The following is a 5635-nucleotide window of genomic DNA, read 5'->3' on the forward strand; positions in this document are numbered from 1 at the left end:
TAATGTTGGTCAAATGCTGCGGTATAAGGAAAATGACTTGTATGGCTTCATGGCATTCAGACATTTTGACTGTAGAATATTTGACATGTTTCTCACTAGGCAAGAACAATTAAGAAATTAATTGATTCTCTTTTCTCCATTGCCTCCATGTAATATTTCACGTGACCCTTAGAGTGAATCACCTGTTCACTATTCATGCGATTGCCAGGGAACACTGCCATGACATTTTTGAGAATTGTCATAACTACATGTACAAGGTTTTAAGTAATTGATATAGTACAAAAGGTTTTCTTTTGATTTGAAGATTTTTGGTTTCAGTCACGGTTTGCCCCCATTGCATTGTGGGTAATGACGAAAATGAACAAAAGTGTAATCCTATTCATATGAGAATAAGAAATGAACGTGTTCACTAGTGGAATTTGGGATTGATTATTTCATTAAACATATTTGCCCTCCCACCACCCACCGAAATTTGGCTCTCACCCAAATCTCAGAAATTTGGCAACCCAATTTTGAATTTTGGCACTCACACACCGAATCTTCAATTTGGGACCAAATCTTTGCGGCCAGACCAGCTCGCGACAGCCTCCTGGCTGCAGGGCCAGGAGGCTGGCCGCGAGCTGGTCAGCCGACTTCCACATGCCTTATGTTTGGACTCGGGGCCTATAACTAAACGTCCCAGTGACGTTTGGTGAGGTCAGTAAGTGTCATATCGCCGCTAATTATAGTGGACACGTCATTACCCACAATGCAATGGGGTGGGGGCGGTGATGTTTAGAACTAGATCTCAAGATTCTTACAGCTTGTAGTAGGACCACCATTTACGCTGCGTTTTGATACAGCTGCAGCGGTCGGTTGAGTTGGTCCATCAGTAGGTGGGCTTGATCCGGATGATCCTGCACCTCGCTGTCCAGCACCACCAGGCGGCTGTGACATGCATCCAGCCAGACCGTCAGCGCCGCCCCCTCGCCGGGTACCGGTCGCCGGTCGGACCGTCAGCACCACACTTCAATATTAACCCCGAAGTTTAGTTTCTGACTCACCGATCAGTCGATAATTTGTACGTAAAATCCACCCGCCGCTGTTTCCTCGTGAAGACGTCGATCGCAGAGGTGTAAACTCGTCTCAGATCGGTGATATCGTTGAACACCGCCGTCATATTGACTTTGAATTTCGCGCGTTTCGCGCGTTGTAAGGCTAATGCCTTACAACGCGGCTGGCGTAGTGACGTCACCGCGCAAATGTCCAGCAATATCTCGATTTTAATTGGTCCATGTGAAACGTAACGCAGATGCTTACTTGTATAACTTGCAAAGGTACAGCAGAGTTGTAATTTTCGCCGTAACCCTATGAGTGACTAATAATTGGCGCTATAAACACATAAAGTGTTCTCTTATAGTGTGAGGCACTTAAACAAACAGAAAAAAAAAAATCGAATCCAGTCGGCCAATGAGGAAGTAATACAAGTTTTGAGAATCTGCATCTATCCACCATATTATATTCAACTATATGATGAAACACCATCGGGTTTGAGTTCACCGCGATGTTAAAACACTCAGTGCCTTTGTGTTACACAAGGAAATAAGTACCGGGAATACCGGGTCTCTGTATAAGCATGACGACGAGTCATATGTGCAAGTATTTACTCAGATACATCAGACATCTTTCCTCCAAGATTCACATGTTGCATGTAATATATTTCCACAAATACAAGTTGAAGTAGTCTAAAGGAAAGGATACGAATTCCTGAAAACACAGGTCATAGTGAACTTCGAGCTTAGTCCAGCACATCGTTCAGTACAACATATTATCATTCTACACTGTGCACAGACCACAACTGATTTGAATAGCATTTAGTAATAAATAATTTTAAAAAATTGTAGCCAAATGTTTTTTAGTGATAGGGATTCTGTTTAGGTCTCAAACAGACAACTCTGGTCAAATGCTATTCTTGTATGGTCAGTTAACGATTCGCTTCATTGAAGCTGCAATAAAACAAAGGAAAGAAGCGTGAACTTGCATGCAAAACCCTCAATTGTCCCCTTTTAAGTAAGAGGTGGATGGGGAACCTTACTGGACTCTGACAAAACGGCAAGAAAAGGACCACCAAGTAAATGTCTTCAAAGGGAAAGGAGGGCATTTCAGACCAGAATATCACTGTGCACTTTTTTTTAGATACCACCCTATAGTACATTAAATGAATACCCAATACCTTCATAGTTCTACAAACATATAATGTTTTGAAAAACCTGGTATGTACAATGCAATGAGCAGTTTTTAAACTCGTTGTGCTATATATTTTCATAGACACAGATAACATGAAAAAGCTCATCATCTTGCAACAGGAAAGTTGAATATCTTGTGCGGTCTTACGTAGATGATATTGCAAGCTGCAAAATGTATTTACTTACCCGATAAATAATATTGTCTGGATATATTTAGAATCCTTTCATTTCCTTAAATGGAGTAATTGAACGTGCAATTAGAACAAAAAAAAACAAAAATAAGAAACGTGAGCATTTTTTAACAGAACGACGCTCCAGTGTGTGAGCTCTTTTCACAATGCACGTAGCACCCTCTTGTGGCCGAGTTCTCACACTACATCTAACGCATTGACCAATAGAAAAGGCGGTGGCTGCAGCTCAATGTTTTCACTTTATTTCAACTAACGACAAAAAGAAACGTTTTGCCTAGTGTGCGAAGTGTCCAGTGGTAACAGACGATCAGATCTGAATTGTCTCTCTAACACCAGCAGCCTTTTCCTCGGTCGGCCGCCTCGCTGTCACAGAGTCCTTCCTCTTCCTCCAGAGCGGCAAGATTAATCTCGTCATTGACAGACATCCGGAGAAGATCCAGGTCCTTTTTATTAGCTGCCAGCACCTGTTCAGCCAATCGCGTGAAAGTCTTCGAGGGAGACACAGACACAGGTTGAAAGACATCTTGTTTTTTTAGTCTTCAGTCAAGGTAATGCTTCAAAACGCAGGTTGGAAACACTGACACAAGGGTTGTGAGGTCGATTCCGACTGGGCATTACAACATTTATTAAAAAAAAAATTGCATAATTTACAGATCGAGTCTGAATAATAAAAATTTGACATTGTTATTACTACTGATTCCAATTCTCCAATATAAAACATGTGTTTTATTACTCACGTAATAACCTTACAATAATCAATAAAATGACTGTTCTCCATCCTCTTGTCATATTCGATGTAAAAGCGAATTGTACAATCAGGCATCGATGAGAATTACATTCGTGAACACGTGACATTTCAAAATTAACAGAACAATCTATTGGCTCGTATTTCCCCTTCAACAACACAAAACACGTCAGTAACGTTCGGGGAGGTCAGGTCAGGTCAGGTGAACTCTGAATGACCTTATTCTCCTGACACCACGTTCCGCGTTCCAGTGACGTTTGGTGAGGTCAGTAAGTGACATATCGCCGCTAGTTATAGGGAACACGTCATTACCCACAATGCAATGTGGGCAGCGTTTGGTCCATTTCAGACCCAATAACGTGAAAAATAAACAATTTAATACGACTAAAAACGTTGGAAAACAATGTATGGGACGTTACCAAGCCATGGACATCAAAAAAAAAAAAAGAACCCGAGCCATAAAAATCGGCAAACCGTGCCAACCATGAGTGAAACTCCTGGTCGAGATATAGGTGTCTAGCTCGAGAAATTCCAAACAGCAGTAGCCAAGCGTTCCTTGGACCTAGGGCGCCTGCCATGACGGCAGTGTGGTACATTGGACGTCGGCGCGGGCTGTGGCTCCTAGTTGGCCTGTAGGCAAGGTGGTGGGTGGGACGCCTCTTGTCAGCTAGGGGTCCTAGACAGCGGCCTGTTCTGATGTCTGACTGTGCCACTGGCGGCAGGCCTATTGGTCAGCCTGGAGGTGGGGGGCCCCACCCCACCCCACAACTAAACATGTTCAATGAAATGTCCGACGCACGGACGCATTATTGCGTCTCGGGCCGCTCCGAAAATGGTATTCAAACGAGTGTTACAGTTTCAGCTGGTGTTGATGATGATTCGTTCTACCGTATTAGTAATAGTGTAATCATTTGTATTTACCTGTACTATCCAGGCCAGATGCCTTGTTAGATGTTAGTTAGACGAACAGTTGGATGACGGGTTGTACAGAATCTGTTGAATGAAAACCACAACAGCGCTGGTGAGGGCAGGTGTCTCAGTCTCGCGGCCGCATCCTGCCCGCCGCAGGTGTCCGACTAGCGCCGCCGGACCGTCAGCGCCGCCCCCTCGCCGGGTACCGGTCGCCGGTCGGACCGTCAGCACCACACTTCAATATTAACCCCGAAGTTTAGTTTCTGACTCACCGATCAGTCGATTATTTGTACGTAAAATCCACCCGCCGCTGTTTCCTCGTGAAGACGTCGATCGCAGCGGTGTAAACTCGTCTCAGATCGGTGATATCGTTGAACACCGCCGTCATATTGAATTTCGCGGGGATTAGCCTTACAACGTGGCTGGCGTAGTGACGTCACCGCGCAAATGTCCAGCAATATCTCGATTTTAATTGGTCCATGTGAAACGTAACGCAGATGATTACTTGTATAACTTGCAAAGGCACAGCAGAGTTGTAATTTTCGCCGTAACCCTGTGAGTGACTAATAATTGGCGCTATAAACACATAAAGTGTTCTCTTATAGTGTGAGGCACTTAAACAAACAGACCAAAAAAAATTGAATCGAAATCATATGTGCAAGTATTTACTCAGATACATCAGACATCTTTCCTCCAAGATTCACATGTTGCATGTAATATATTTCCACAAATACAAGTTGAAGTAGTCTAAAAGAAAGGATACGAATTCCTGAAAACACAGGTCATAGTGAACTTCGAGCTTAGTCCAGCACATCGTTCAGTACAACATATTATCATTCTACACTGTGCACAGACCACAACTGATTTGAATAGCATTTAGTAATAAATAATTTTAAAAAATTGTAGCCAAATGTTTTTTAGTGATAGGGATTCTGTTTGGGTCTCAAACAGACAACTCTGGTCAAATGCTATTCTTGCATGGCCAGTTAACGATTCGCTTCATTGAAGCTGCAATAAAACAAAGGAAAGAAGCGTGAACTTGCATGCAAAACCCTCAATTGTCCCCTTTTAAGTAAGACGTGGATGGGGAACCTTAGTGGACTCTGACAAAACGGCAAGAAAAGGACCACCAAGTAAATATCTTCAAAGAGGGGAGGGGGAGGGCATTTCAGACCAGAATATCACTGTGCACTTTTCATAGTTCTACCAAAACGTTTTGAAAAACCTGGTATGTACAATGCAATGAGCAGTTTTTAAACTCTTTGTGCTATATATTTTTATAGACACAGATAACATGAAAAAGCTCATCATTTTGCAACAGGGAAGTTGAATATCTTGTGCGGTCTTACGTCGATGATATTGCAAGCTGCAAAATGTATTTACTTACCCGATAATTGAACAAAAAAAATGAAATAATATTGTCTGCATATATTTAGAATCCTTTCATTCCCTTAAATGGAGTAATTGCACGTGCAATTAGAACCAAAAACAAAAAATAAGAAATGTGAGCCTTATTTACAGTTTTTCTCGATTGCTTAAACACAATTTTGACTGCTTTGTTT

At 42.4% G+C, this 5635-nt stretch overlaps 1 long non-coding RNA gene across 1 annotated transcript; it reads right to left on the bottom strand.

Moving 5' to 3' along the window:
- Nucleotides 1–1629: 1629 nt before the first annotated feature.
- On the bottom strand, nt 1630–4343 carry LOC144389359 (uncharacterized). Its single transcript, XR_013453350.1, has 2 exons — nt 4083–4343; nt 1630–2904 (listed from the first exon to the last, which is right to left on the bottom strand). It is a non-coding gene; the product is annotated as an uncharacterized LOC144389359 (long non-coding RNA).
- Nucleotides 4344–5635: the final 1292 nt, after the last annotated feature.

This window comes from Gasterosteus aculeatus, chromosome 18 (genome assembly GCF_964276395.1).
Source record: "Gasterosteus aculeatus chromosome 18, fGasAcu3.hap1.1, whole genome shotgun sequence".
In the NCBI taxonomy this organism is placed as follows: Eukaryota; Metazoa; Chordata; class Actinopteri; order Perciformes; family Gasterosteidae; genus Gasterosteus; species Gasterosteus aculeatus.